The 14,520-nt window shown below is 47.4% G+C and overlaps 1 protein-coding gene across 6 annotated transcripts in view; it reads right to left on the bottom strand.

The window, feature by feature from the left end:
* BCL9L (BCL9 like) overlaps positions 1-5,429 on the bottom strand; it is an 82,375-nt gene extending 76,946 nt beyond the window's left edge. For 3 of the 6 annotated variants that reach the window (XM_078608207.1, XM_078608213.1, XM_078608210.1), the window contains exon 1: positions 4,555-5,428. The gene's annotated coding sequence lies outside the window, so the exon portion shown is untranslated. Of the gene's footprint in view, positions 1-4,554 lie in introns of all 6 variants that reach the window. The other 3 variants (XM_078608209.1, XM_078608212.1, XM_078608211.1) reach the window with 2 other exon arrangements.
* Positions 5,430-14,520: the final 9,091 nt, after the last annotated feature.

Genomic DNA, 14,520 nt, shown 5'->3' with positions numbered 1-14,520 from the left:
TGCGTCGTATGTATGTATGTCAAACTTCTTTCACACCGTACGTAGCCAAGCGTGCAAATCGGATGTGCGGGTCTTCAGCGGGCAGGGAGCTGCATTTAACCGACGATTCCACTCTATATCCCCCCCCCCCCCCCATCATTTTTTATTTACATTAATGCATTACACTGGTCAACAACAAAAAAAACATTTTTTTCTGGCCTGGACTTTTGCAGCTGTTTTAGACTAATTTCAGGGTGCCGATTCCAAATCTGGTCTCAGATTTGCTCTATCACATCTCATTTTATGCTATCGGCATACCCCATTTTCATTGATTTTACACCAAATTAACTCTGTCACTTATGATTGCAAGTTGTTGCGAGTCAGTGCCTGCTTTAGTGTTAAAATATGGTGCTGTATTTTTAGGATAGTGTGTTTATAATATCATTTTATGTAGATATCCACATTTATTAAATATTTTTTCTTCTGCAGTTTTTATTGAAAATGCAATATTTGATATCTCAAAAACCGAATGTGCGTAGACAAAAACTGATGCCATGTTTGGAATCACCTTAAAACCGTTGGAATACCTTATGCCAGAAAAAGTGTGTTGACCAGTGTTATTATTGTCCCTTCATTAAGGTCGCACGTAAGGCAGTGAACACACGGCTGGGAGTGTAATCGCGATTCCTTCGGGGCGATGATTCACCCTCTCCTCACTCCTGCACGAGCCGCGTCGGTGTCGCAATCTCCACAAGCACCACCTCGGGGCCCTCTTGTAATATTTAATTAATTGCAGATTTACTCCTGATCATATCACACAATCAGTACAGAATTTAAATCTTCACTTAAAGCTTTCGTGACTGCAAGAATTCATATTCTTGGGTCGTTCGGTAAAGTCACGTAGATAGGTTCAAAGAAAATAATAAAAAAACAAAAACTACCAGAAGTGGTCGTCTTCCCCCTTTTCCTGAAGGCGACTGCTTGTGTTGCGATCGAAACGTCGTAGTTTTTTGTTATTTTCTTTGAACCGACCTACGTGACTTTACCGAAAGACTCAAGAATATCTTAAAGAATTTGCCCGCAGACCTTAAAAAAAACGCTCTCCATGAACGCTCAGGGACTCGTACACACGTCCTGCTACAAAATGTGTAATTATATAGCTCACAATTCGAAGACCGTGAAAAGCTTTGGAGCCGAGCTCGTGAACTTTTTAACACGGAGGATATGGCTTTGGCGTGACCACAGGGGTGAAAGCTCCATCCCCTGGCCTCCTCCCAACTCCCCCAAGGGAGAGGAGGGGCAAGGAGGGGGGGAGATTCCCCCTACATATAAGTACTAAAAGTACTTGTACATATAGAGCACAAAGAGTGATGCATTAGCGAAGTTACCCGAGTACCCAGCACTGCAGTGGTGTTCGGAGCATGTCAGCGACTACCGTACGGTAACGTGAAATTAACAGCGATGGAATAGGCCCACATTAAGCGGAAACTGTCAAGGGCTCTTGCCTAGTGAATGGTGACCGTCAACTGGTTACAATCGAGAATCTGGTTTATTAATCAAAGTGTGGTCAAGACGCGAAACACGGACGTCAGCTGTGCCCGGCTTGCTGTATTGACATGACCATTATGAGTACGATGAACAATCCAGCCACCTTATTCTTGGTTCTTTCGGTAAAGTCACGTAGAAGGGAAATAATAAAATAATATGTATATATTTTTTTCATAATATATTTTGATTATTTTATTACTTTCCTTCTACGTGACTTTACCGAAAGAACCAAGAATATGTATCCCTGCAGTCACGAAAGCTTTAAATCAAAACATCCAGCCACCTCTTACATTTTTTTTTAAAGGCTCGTGTGTATCGAGGTGAACAATGTGTGTAAACATCCGGCCTTCATAACTGAATGCCATGCTATGTTCTGTCTGATTTCAATCAAAAGTGAGGGGTTGAGAGAAATTGGGACACAGACTCTCGTTTGGGAACATCCCTTGTTCCACAATATAACCATTAGAATAATACATCACTGAATCACAGCAGCCACGGAAATCAAAAAACATCCGTCTGTCCCTCAATCGAACAGTCAAGGGGAATTAAGAGCCAGAATCTGCCTGCAATTAATCTGTGCTGCATGAGACTTTTTCCCTGCGCTGGTCTCTCGCGAAATCTACTAATGAGGCGGCTGCATATATCATTAACCCTCCAATGTCCATGTTTTACCCCCCCCTCCACCCCCGAATGCGGCACTCTTGTGGTCGGAGCGAGCCTCTGTCACTCGGCGAGAACAACCCCGGAGGAGCATCCGCCGTCAGTCCAAGTCAAAAGTGCGGATAAACCGGTCCTTGGGGCGCGCAGTGACGCACTCCGTTCTTTAGAATCAGGTGGTCGAGACACACACCGGGAGGGGGGCCTGCATGTTCTTGAGTCAGGGGAACATTAACTGCGTGGGAGGTGCACCATTGTACTGTGACTCAGAAGCCGAAACAACAAAAACAGCAGCTCTCCACACAAAAGACGTCCCCGTTGTTCAATGCAGATTGTCCTATGACAGCAGAGCCATGAGACAAAATAACACCTCTGGAATTGACACGGTCCCACCGACTATGAAAAATAAGAACAGGTTTTATCCCTTCTGGCAATAACACAGGTCGTGTTAAGATGTTCAAACGTCAAATAGATACCTTTTGCAAGGAATCAAGTCTGCATTAACCCTACTTTGTACTTGTGGTGAACGTGCAAGGAAACGCACTCTGATGATATATTTGCATTGTATTTGAAACTGATTGGCCTACACCAGAGACAGCCTTCTTTACAATCCAGTCTCACCAACTGTGTTAGACCAGAGAACGCCATCAGGTGAACAGTACAAAGACACTGCACGTATCAGAGCATTCGTAGCTCGGGGGTTAGCAGCTGTATCACGGGACCTTTTTGGCAGGATCAACATTATGAAAAATAAGATTAGGTTTTACCCTTTCTGGCAATGATACGGGTGTTAAGATCTTACCGAATAATGTTTTTTTTGTTAAAATTAGACTAGTATTAGCTCAGTAAACTTTTTTTACTAAACTTTAGTCATCATCATCATAGTCATCATCGTCATCTTCAGCCATGGTTATTCCACCGATGGATGAAAGCCTCACCCAGCCCCAGGCCGCCTTCAATTCTCACCATCCTGCAATGTTGGAAATCCATCTGGCACCTGCGCATGAACCGATTTCAACGCTCTATCTCCACGGTGGAAGCCTTCATTTGTTTAAATTAATATTTAATATTAATTTAAACAAATGAAGCAATCAAATTAATTTTCTAATCATCTCGCCGTGGGTAGAACGGGGGCGAAACATAATCGAAGACCGTTTGCGTTTTGCAAACCTGCTCTTTGATGTTCGCACTTTTAACGTGGATCAAAGTAGATTAATATGAATTAAACTGCATTCATTACAACATCTGCTTCGGTTAAAACGATCCAATTTACCGTGGCTTATTCGGGATCTCAGACTGCTCAATGCAAAGAAAGCTTCTGGATTTTTAGAGCTGGACAGGGTTAGCTTGCATATTCCCAACAGCTTTGCCGGCTTTCATTTAACCACAGCTCTTTGAATTATAAGCAACATAGTAATGCCAGGCATTAAAGACATTTCTGCATAGGCCTGCACACCCACATCAGCACACTCTATCGCCAATGCCACCGAGTGAGCGCAGTGTGGCGAAGCTAGCTTTTACACTGCCCTCATGCCAAGCTATCAAAACATATATTACCCTTTCCCACTCCGATATCGTACATGTACATCATCGGGTTTTTTTTTTCCACGCGTACCTGGAGAAATCCCACTCCGTGTTCAAGAGGGCGGGGGGGGGTGACACTCAACACTGCCATCTCCTGACCACAGCTGGAAAGCCCACCTGGTCAGCCCTGGAGGCCACACATCCTTTAATGTGTGTGTGTTTGCATGTTGGCCTTCTTTCGCACCGTAAGTAGCCAACCGTGCTAATCGGAGGTGCGGGGAAAGGGACCAACTAAACGCAAAAAGCAGTTCTAAATAAATTCGTTTTCAATCTAGACTTAAAAGTGCATAGCTCCAGTGGCTTCCTAATAGCGGAAGGAACAGCATTCCAGATGGCCGCAGAAGCGCATTTGAAAAGGGGCGATGCGGTGACCGTCTTTGTTTCATGGTTAGCCAAAAGCCGCTGCTGCGAGGATGACCGGAGTTTGCCTAACGGTTTAAAAACCAATGCATCGATTCATCAAAGGCAATACGAATCTTACACTCGTGGTACGCGCATAAAGTCGTTCGCGAATTGCATTTTCGATTCCTACGCCCTGCATGCAATGGCTTCACGTGACGCTCCACTACCACATTACATTTGCCACGGGAGAATAAAAGAATTGATTCTGGGATGGAATTGCACGCCGTAAACCACGAGGGGCAGGGCGACTTGTTGATCGTCCGTCACGTGTGCTAAATAAATAAAAACAAAGGCGAGAACAGCGGACAATAAAGAAGATGCAGGAAAGCAAGACGTTGTTGGTGGAATGAGATGAAGGGGGGGGGGGGGGGAAGCGACTCTTACCGTCTCAGAGACCGCAAGCGGAATCCAAATCAGCCATTCCTCCCGGGACGAGTCTGCAATGAACGAGCACGCGGCAGAGCTCGCTCACGTGGCGGGGGGTGGGCGGGGGTGGGGGTGGCCGCGACTGCGAGCAATCCGCCGTATTCCCAACGTTCCAGCGACGTTCCAACGGGGTTTCCGGACCGAGGGCGGCCGCGTCTCGGCGCGAACACCTGCAGAGCGCTTTCGTTGTCTTGCCGTGAACTTTATCTTCGCGCCGCGATCCTCTCGGGTTCAACGGGCGCCCAGAGGCAGGGGGTCAGTCGGGGTCTGCCGAATCCAAATCGCGCAGGTGGGGAACCCCAAGATATCTACGTGTTTATAACAATAAATCGCTTTATCTTCATCCAGGTGAGCGCAAGGTCAAGCGGCGTCCGTCGTCGTCGTCGATTCCTGTGCACAGGCAGAGGTAAAACGGCGACAGTCTGTGACTTACTCAAACGTGGACGCATGCAGGACGTACTCGTGTTAAGAGATCCAGTCGAGTGTATATTCAAGTATAATATCAAGGACAAAGAGCCTGCATGCAACTTGATTTGTGCGCCTGTTTTGCAGGAGTCTGTTGTCAAGTTCACACGTAAAGTTACGTCCTACTTACGTACTCCCTCTTTGTATCTTACCCCGAGTCTACTTTGCAAAAGAGACACGTCATGTTGGCGGTGTTGCATTAAGTTACAGAGAGCCTCATCGACTGACTCACTGACTGATACGGAATGAATAATAAGGAATGCGCATATAACAATAATAGCAGCCATTCGTACAGCAGTAGACAGGTTAGTAAATTACTATTTAATATTATTTTATCTTTCCACAAATATATTTATGCATCTGTAAGGATGGTCGCCAATGCGAATCGTCCAGCAGCGGATTGACCATGGCTCACGACGACTAAGGTCGAGGAGTATTTGAGGCTGACCCTCAGCAACAATAGTGCCCCCCCCCCCCCCCTTAAACTGTCGTCCCCACAAGTTTGGGACGCTCTGTGACCACGTCGGGAGGAGAGGCAATTTCATCCACGTGATAAACATCACACACGCACCCCCCTCCCCCCATCCCAACATTAGAATCGCTGTCCTCTTACGCGATGCGCTATGAAGCAGCACGACAAAACCAAGTCATCGCGAACGTAATGCAGCAGCAGCAGCAGCAGGAGAAACACTCTTTTTGTTCGTACCATGCTGCTTCGTCCGTCGCAGAAAAGAGGGGCTTAGCCCCGGACCCGCGGCGGATATATATGAAACCACACTTGAATTGGGCACCCAGAACTTATATTAGGGCTTTGGCTCCAAAGTGTTTTTTTTCTTTGCAAAACTTCAAGTGGCAAGGAAAGGTACGGACGGAACGATCTGTGCTCGACATGCCATTTATATTGTTAGCGTGCCAAGCACTGCTGTTTGACCGAGCCACTGCCAGCCCTCTCACAGAGAGCCATTGCTCCAAAATGCCCAACCACTGGCCATTTTCACGGCGGTTGCCCTGGCCTCGATCCCACGAAGGAAAAAGTTAATTCCCTCTGTGTGCACTTGAAGCCTGCGCTGCCAGGGGATTCCGTGTTCGAGGGGAGGGGGAAACTGGGCTGTGGGAAACTACCAGAACCCCGCCCTTCGTTCCATCGTGTCAACAAATTAAATTCATATTTGTCACAGCCCGTTCTTCTTGGAGCATGTTTTTTTTATTTAGCCTAGGGGACCCCCCCCCCCCCCAATGACAGCTGCCCCTGTGCGATAAAAGATGAAGATGAACGCAGCACCAGAATGAGAGTCGGCATTAATCTGCCAGTTGGGTTGTGATGTTTGCTGATGGTCTTTCAATGAAGCGATTCCATCCTCAACGACAAGTAACATGGGAATGTGCCTTCAGGAGAGCGCTCGCAATGGGTGTGTACTACACCTGCCATGACGTGCAGTTCAGAAACACCGTGGTCATTCACGAAATATACACAAACACAAACTTGGAATTGCATTAGGGACATCCTCGCAACAGCGGTTTTTGACTAAGCCATCGAACAAAGATGGTTATCGGTATTACGCGCTTTCAGATGCGCAGAATTTGAACGCTCTTCTTTCTGATATTAGGAAGCCACTGGAGCTAAGCACTTGTAAGTCTAGATTGAATACTCATTTCCTTACAACTGCTTTTTGTGTTTAGTTTGTAGTCCTTCCCCGCGCAACTCCAATTGGCGTGGTTGGCTATGTACGACGCGAAAAAATCTCAACGTACACACATCCAGTAATCGTGTCTCACTGCGAGTGGCGGTGGCGTGGCACTTGGCGAGAAACCTTTCAGGGGTCCCTTGGACGTGCACCGAGTGGGAGGGCTCTCGCCGCGCGTGCCCATTGCCAATATTAACTCGACCCTGTAGTCGCCCACTAATACACTTAAGCATTTCATTTATCAAGCGGGAAAGTATTGTATTGTGTAAGAGTTGACCCATGCCCAGCCAATTAGAATAACCCACCATCAATCACGCTTGCACGGTGAGGAGGTGGGGGGGGAGATCAATTTAAGAATTAAACAGAATCTACTCTGAACTGCCCGTAATCAGAGTTATCTGAGATCAATTATAATCCACCTGGAAACCACCATGCCAAAGCACGGTCGCGGTTAACACCACCCCCTCGGTCGCTCGCTACGCGGGCAGCCTTGGGCTCGACGCACACACACACAAACCATCGCGACCCGGCGCGCTTCAAATCCCAGCTGCCGGCGGCTTTCGCCATGGTTACCACATCTACGCCTCTATGTAAGGAACGAAACAGTAAGACTTCTCCACAAATCTGGCTGTCGCCTGATGAAGCTGGTTGTAATTACTGGCGAAACGTCGTGCTCAGATTGTAAATGTTGCGGCTTGGCTCTCCAACACATCGGTGTGCTGTACTAGTATACTACACTATACACTACACTATACACTACACACTAGTGCTGTACTAGTGACGAATTGGCCACGTTCTGTTGACGTGACAACCCTTACTAAACTGGCCGTGTCGGGTGGTGGCGGGTTTGAACGACACATTTATATAATTACGCGATCTAACCCAAAAGACCTCTATTATGGAAATTGTTCGCGAGAGCCTACGTGTTAAACTAATTTTTATTTATTTACCCCGCTAAATGTTTTCCCGCGCGCGTGTAATTGCACCGCTAAGGCCGCACTCTGCGCATTCCAACGGTGGCAGGGGGTGGCGGCTGCGCTGGCAGGCGCACACCACGGTCGGGGCACTTGAACGTATCCGCACTTTACACCTCACACCGTATCCTCATTATCAAGCTGGCGAGCGAACACCGGGCGGTCAAGCCGTTTAGAGCCGTCCGACTCATTACACCAGGCAGCTGCTCACTTTACGTCGCGTGGACAGGCCCCCGTCGTCGTCGTCGTCGTCGTCATCGTCATCGTCGTCGTCGCCGCCCGTGACGGATGGGCCAACGTGGGGCCCTGTGTGGGTCCGCGAGCGACGCAGCAACAAACAGATTTACTCGCAGCGTGAAGAGACGCGCGCCGACCTGTGCGCCGTTTGCGCACCGAGCTACGAGAGTAAGCGTTCTTGATCATGCTACGTCAGCCGGCAGTTGAATGATCAACACAGTGGTGATGATTGCTTGTTGATCATGATGATGGACAACGTCCTAGCACTGGCTGCAGCTTAGCTAAATAGAAGAATCGTGGCTCCAGGTCAGGTAGTTGCTCATTGAGCTACACGAGGAAGCGTTCTTGTACATGCACGTCATGCAGCAGTAGAATGATCAACACACACTGGTGATGATTGCTTATTGATCATGATGATGGACAATGTCCTAGCACTGGCTGCAGCTTAGCTAAATAGAAGAATTGTGGCTTCTGGTCAGGTAGTGGCACATTTAGCTACGAGAGCAAGCGTTCTTGTACATGTTCGACATCCAGCAGTTGACTGATCAACGATGATGGACAATGTCCAGGCCTGGCTGCAGCTTGGCTAAACAGAAGAATTGTGGCTCCTGGTCAGGTAGCTGCGAGTCCAATTGCTGACTTTGCTCAAATCATCATCCATTATTATCATCGTCATCATCATCCCTCTGGGATGGGTAAAATGAACACGACCTGACAAGGTTGTAATAACTGGTGGAAAGTCGATGATGATTGTTCTGTGGATGGTCCTTGTCATAAGAATGTGAAATGACTACCACTGACGCAGCACAACAATGGAGCGATGGAAATTATCTTGTGTGTAGCTAGAAGGCGAACTTGTTACATCACAAGAACACGAGATGGCGACAGCTTTAGGAGGTCTTCATCCAACAGTGGATTCATCGGGGCTGCTGCTGTTGATGATGTCACAGCTTTAATCATGGAGGTAAAGCATCACCAATGTTTTCTCGTGAACAAGGAGGCTACGAGTTTGCGTGTATAATTAGAATGTACACATTTTTTTTTACAACAAAAATGCTAAAAATGCAACGCTTGTTATACACAGGTGCACATTTGTTTTATTTTTTATATGAAAAAGCTTGCTGGCGGTATGCGACTGAGCATTAAATAAATAAAGGCGCGCACACACGCACGCACGTACATTCGCGCCGATGTAAATGGAAATCCAGCTCTGTACACACACACACCTGTGATCTCACGACATTCACTCAAGGTGGCACAAAGGGTCTTTGCACGTACTTGCTTGTCCTGAGATGCACTCGTGTGTACAGTCGTATCGAGAGTGCTGGTTACGAAAGACCATGGGTCTGACTCTACTCCAGTGTTCTTCGCTAATTTTCAAAGGGGGGCCCACTTTCGCCGATAAGACATCATCAGTGCGAGGGCCACGACACCGCCTTGCAAGGGGTGGTTGTCACGTGTTGTGTATTGTCGGGGGCCGTACGTCAGGGGCCCGCACTGAAGGCCACCAGGGGCTGCCAGTTGTCCGCTGGCCCTACAATGAAGAACACTGCTCTACTGAATTTCGATTTAAAGCTTTCGTGACTGCAGGGATTCATCTTCTTGGTTCTTTCGGTAAAGTCACGTAGAAGGGAAATAATAAAATAATAAAACATAATAAAATACAATTCTCACGACGTTGCGGCCACAACGCAAGCAGCCGTCCTCAGGTGAAGAACAGGTCTGTCGGAGAGACAGCGTCTGAGTCAAGGTCTTCAAAGTCAAGGTTCTTTGGATGAGAACACATGTCCCTAACCCACCACCACCCGACACAGCCAATTAGCTCCGTCCTGTTAACAATACATGCCCAATAGTTACTACTTTAGCAGACCGTTGTGTTGGAGAGTAAACCCACAATAACCCACGACTTTCTTCTCTTCCCACTTTGAAAGCGGTCATGTGCTACGGGGAAGGACTATGCCCATGACGTCATCTCAATGCAGATGTTTCCCTTTAGTGGCAGAATCGACGACTGCATTGAGTCTTTGTTATCTGTGCTAACGTGCCACTGCCCGTCCACAGTATCACCAAAGACATTGTTTGATTTTGAATATGATGCAGGGCTCGTGTGTGTGCAGGGAAGCCCTGTGCATCACGATTGGTAAAAAGATGTTGGTAATTGTGGGTAATTTTTCTGCAGGCTGGGGAGAAGTTATGATGATCCACATTTTTTCTTGTCTCGTTCCACGTGGGTTCTGCCATGTGTTTGCCTCATCAGTGCCAACAGCGACCCTTCGAACATCGGCATTTAGCATCCTTAATTAAAGACGCGGACTGTTCAACGGCAATGAGATACGCGCTTAAGCGCTCAATGCATATGTAATCCTTTACCCTTATAGTTAAGCAAGTGGATAAGCCTTAAGATCCACACGCTGAGCCATTGTACAGGCGAATGACGGTGGCCCCGGTAACTATTCCCATCTGCCTAGAAATGTCAAGTCACGGTACGGACGCGATACAAATGCAAGTGGGCGTTACCATTGCGGTGGTGGTGCGCTACCCACCAACTTGATGGGTGCAGAAAAAGAGTTCGCATAATGAGGCAAACGCCCCATCAAACTTTGGCATCAGAGCGAAGAGGGGGGGGGGGCGATGTTCACTTCTCTCCCCATTCTCGTCAAGAACCTTGCTCAAACTTTGCCAAATGGAACTCAACACTTTTCACTTTACAGCCAACGTCCAAAGTGTCGGTAATGGCCCGCGAAACGGCCGATCATAAAACTCTACGGAGTAAAAAAGTTGCACCTTTAAAAGCGAGAGAGCTACAACAAAAGGGTCTGGTTGCTTGTCGACACTCCTGCCCCCCCAAGGGAGAGGGCGGTGAACTTCGCTGTAAACCTGACAAAACAACAACAGAAGAAAAACTAAACGTCGCACCAAACGTTTCTCACTTTCGGTTCAAGGGAGGTTTTTCTGCACCAAATTCGCTCTTTTAAAACAACGCGTGCCTTCTCACAAATCACGACCAAGGCCGACTCAGCAAGCAGCCTTCTCTGCGAAGTTCTACAACCGTCTGCCTGCAGTTCGTTCTCGACTGCTCGTTAACCGCAGACTCTGTCGTCCGTGCATTGGAGACGGACGAACAGAAAAGCCTCGATATATATTTAGGCTTTTAACTTCAGCAATCTAATCTTTGGATAAATATATTCGAGTGGAGCTACAAGTAACCTTGGTCACAAGAGAATCTCCTTGCCCGATTCCTCTTCTGATGAGTATTTTACCATGCTTTTCTTGCTATCTCAATGGAGAAATGCCTTCTTTAGAAATGGGTTTGATAATTCGAAAATATTTTTATATTTGATACATCTCTCCATGGATCTTTAACTGTTCTCCTATTGGTTATTACTTATGACTTATATCCCTTTATTAACCCATGGATGGATGATGATTATGGGGGTTGTTTGACCACACTTCACCAGAAAGGTCAGAGTGGGGGGCTGCTGAAAAGGTGTCTAGGATTGGGTCAGACATCGCTTACCTCTGATGTTAGCCACAGCCAGAAATCAAACAGGAAGCCAGATTCAGTGCAGGATGCACGAACCTACCCGGTGATAACGGTAATCTATATACATATCTATGTATACACAGAATACAGGCTGATGGAATGCTTAATTCAATATATCTGCAAAGTTGATCCCAAGAGTCACAATATGACATTTTAAATATCGCACACGCCATCATTGAAGGCACCCAGCGTTTCATTATTAAAGCGTGGGCCCCCACCCCCCCCCCCCCCGTTTTCGGCTCGTCATGGATAGGGTCGGCAATTTTCAGCAATTAAAGTGAAGGCAGGGTTTATTGAAAAAAAAAATTTTCAACTTGAAAATAAATTCCAGTCATGTTCATTCTGCGGACTGATTTGCATACTGAAAAAATGCTCGAAATCCTACATTTTAGATCTCATTAAGGAAATGCCAAACACCTGATTCATTGGCACTTGAAAGCCACACACTGATACTATAAACTGCTGCTTAGCATTGTTAAGCACCATCTGTCATAAGAAAACAAATATTACTTTTTTTCTCTCCAATATATAAGTTAATTAGCATTTAGAATTTTTCATCATCATCAACAGCCGCATTCTATCCACTGATGAATGAAGGCTTCCCCAAGTTATTGCCATCTGTTCCGGTCTCGCAAAGTAGGAATCTGGACAGCTCCTTCATGCGCCACGATCTCTCGGCTCCATCTCCGTGGTCGACGCCCCCTCGTCCATCAGCCATCAACCATTAAACAAAACTATTTAAACTACTTTTTATTTTACCAGGTAAGGCCCACTGAGCTATATCGATACAGCTCTTTTTGAGAAGCGACCTGGCCACAAACGATGGCTCAATGGAGTGGCTTACCACGTGGAAATGCATTGCAGCCAAATACTCTAAAAACATGACGTTCATTCTAAATGTTGGTGGGAAAAAGTGGAGGACCCGGACAAAAATCCACACGATCACGGGGAGAGAGACATGCAAACTCCAAAAATAAAGGCGTCAGGGTCGGGATCGAACCCACAACCTGCTTCATACCAGGCGAGGTCGTTAACATCTCCCCCACCATGGTACTCCTTCCAGTGATGGATCCTGCCCAAGGCCACTTACGTTTCTGAAGAGTCACAACGATGTTCTCTGATCCATGTCCTCCTCTCTCCGTCTCTCTATGTCATTAATTCTCTGCAAGCAACTCTTCACCCTTCTTTGTGCACTTCTCGGGTTTTGTTGCATTTTCTGTCGGTTTCCACACGTCCGATCAGAAGCAAGTGAAACTCACCGATTGAAAATGTTCCTCTTTACGCAATTGCGGGACGCCGCTTTCGATTATATGAAATACATTTTCTAAAAGCGCTTCAACCTGGTTTTTCCCACCTTATTTCATTACGAGAAGTCCTCGCTCACCGCGTGTTCACACAATGCGTTTTCGCTATGACACGGTTATTCTTTTCGGGAAACTTTTCGCACAATGCGGAACGCGCACCCCTGTTATAACGCGGTTTCTGAGTGGTCAACGACAAACTAATTTCTTGAGCTGCGCGGCCGACCGGTGTGGGAATGCTGGGTACACACGCGGCATGATACGGCACGTGGCGTACCCTCATCTCAGTTCTTTCTCCGGTCATAAAAAATTACATATATATATACTTTTGATTCATCCCCTTCGTTCAACTGCGACTCCTGCCCAGCTCTGGCCTTCGACACCACGACATTTGACGAAGCAAAATATTTTTGTTCCGAGGGTAGCTTGTACGAGCCGAGCTTAGGAGCGGACGAACCACAGGGTATTTAAAAGTCAACAGCGCAAAAATCCCACCTCTGTAGGAGTTGCCACTTTTGCAGCCCAGCGGGCGGCTGGCCCGAGGGCACAAAATAAAACGGCGGGGGGTGTGTGCACGCGTGTTCCGCCGGGACGGCGAGGTCTCCGATGGCCCTCGGCCCCCGTCACGGCGTCTCCGCTGTGGCACCCAACTCCTTGGCCTGAATGACGACTACTACCGGCAGCCAGCCCCAACTCCCCTTCCGTGACACCAACACAGCACCCCCCCCGCCCCTCACCCTCCAGCGTCTTTCAGTCACCAGGGATTAATGCCACGAGCCAGGCATATTTATGGGATAATAGAAGATAAACAGCCGGGCAAGAAACCCTCTCTGTTCACCAAGCTCGGACGCTCGCAGAAAAAAGCCACGGGATAAAGCTGCCACCGCCGCTGCTACTGCTGCTGCCACCTTTCCAGGGTGTACAGCGAAGGTGGTTGGCCATGGAAGGCTGGGGTTGGCCAACAGTGGCAGCAGAGTGGCTGATTCTTTTGGCTCGGACAACTCCACTGTGAGCACAATGGAGTATGAGCAAGGCGCCGATTTAGAAGGTCGCTGCAGAATAGGTATGGCTGCGTAAATTCTAACCAGTCTCCATGCGTGTCCAACGCAGCAGCGGTGCGTTCTGGGAGCTTACTCATCATTACCCACAAGTCAGTCCACTCACTTCCCTCCCCTCCCCATCTAAAGCATGGATCTTGATAATCAAAAACAACGTATTTAACTGAGAATTATAAATTCTACAGTATATTATTTTAAATGCGCGCATGTTCAATACGAGTACCACCAGGGGGTTTTACACGTGAGTCATGTCAACTGCAGTTAAATAGCAGGTTATGCATCTGCAAAGAACACTTTGTATCGCAGAGTCCGTGTCGGAATGTGATCACATAATGAAGACAACTGTGGACGGGAGCCAGTGGCACTGTGGTTCGCGCACTGCGCGATGAACCTCACACTCCGAGTCCGATTCCTGACCACGGTGAGCATTGTTGGCAAGTGCTATGTGAAGTGGTTTTTGGGCAATGCCCTTCACCAACCAGCACTGACCAGCACGGTGAGGTATGGTCAAGCAAATCCCGAGACTGACGCAGTGTGAGGCAGCCTTCATCCAGCAGTGGACGGCTAAAGATTGGAGCTTTAACGAGGACCTCGTTTTTAATTAAAAAGTATTTGATTTAGAAACGCAAAGACGTTCACACATGAGCGTCTGCACCGTCG

The sequence above is a fragment of the Lampetra planeri genome, chromosome 29, assembly GCF_965212315.1.
Source record: "Lampetra planeri chromosome 29, kcLamPlan1.2.h2, whole genome shotgun sequence".
In the NCBI taxonomy this organism is placed as follows: domain Eukaryota; kingdom Metazoa; phylum Chordata; class Hyperoartia; order Petromyzontiformes; family Petromyzontidae; genus Lampetra; species Lampetra planeri.
Note: the sequence above shows the minus strand (reverse complement) of the source record. Positions and strands in the feature narration are given on the sequence as shown.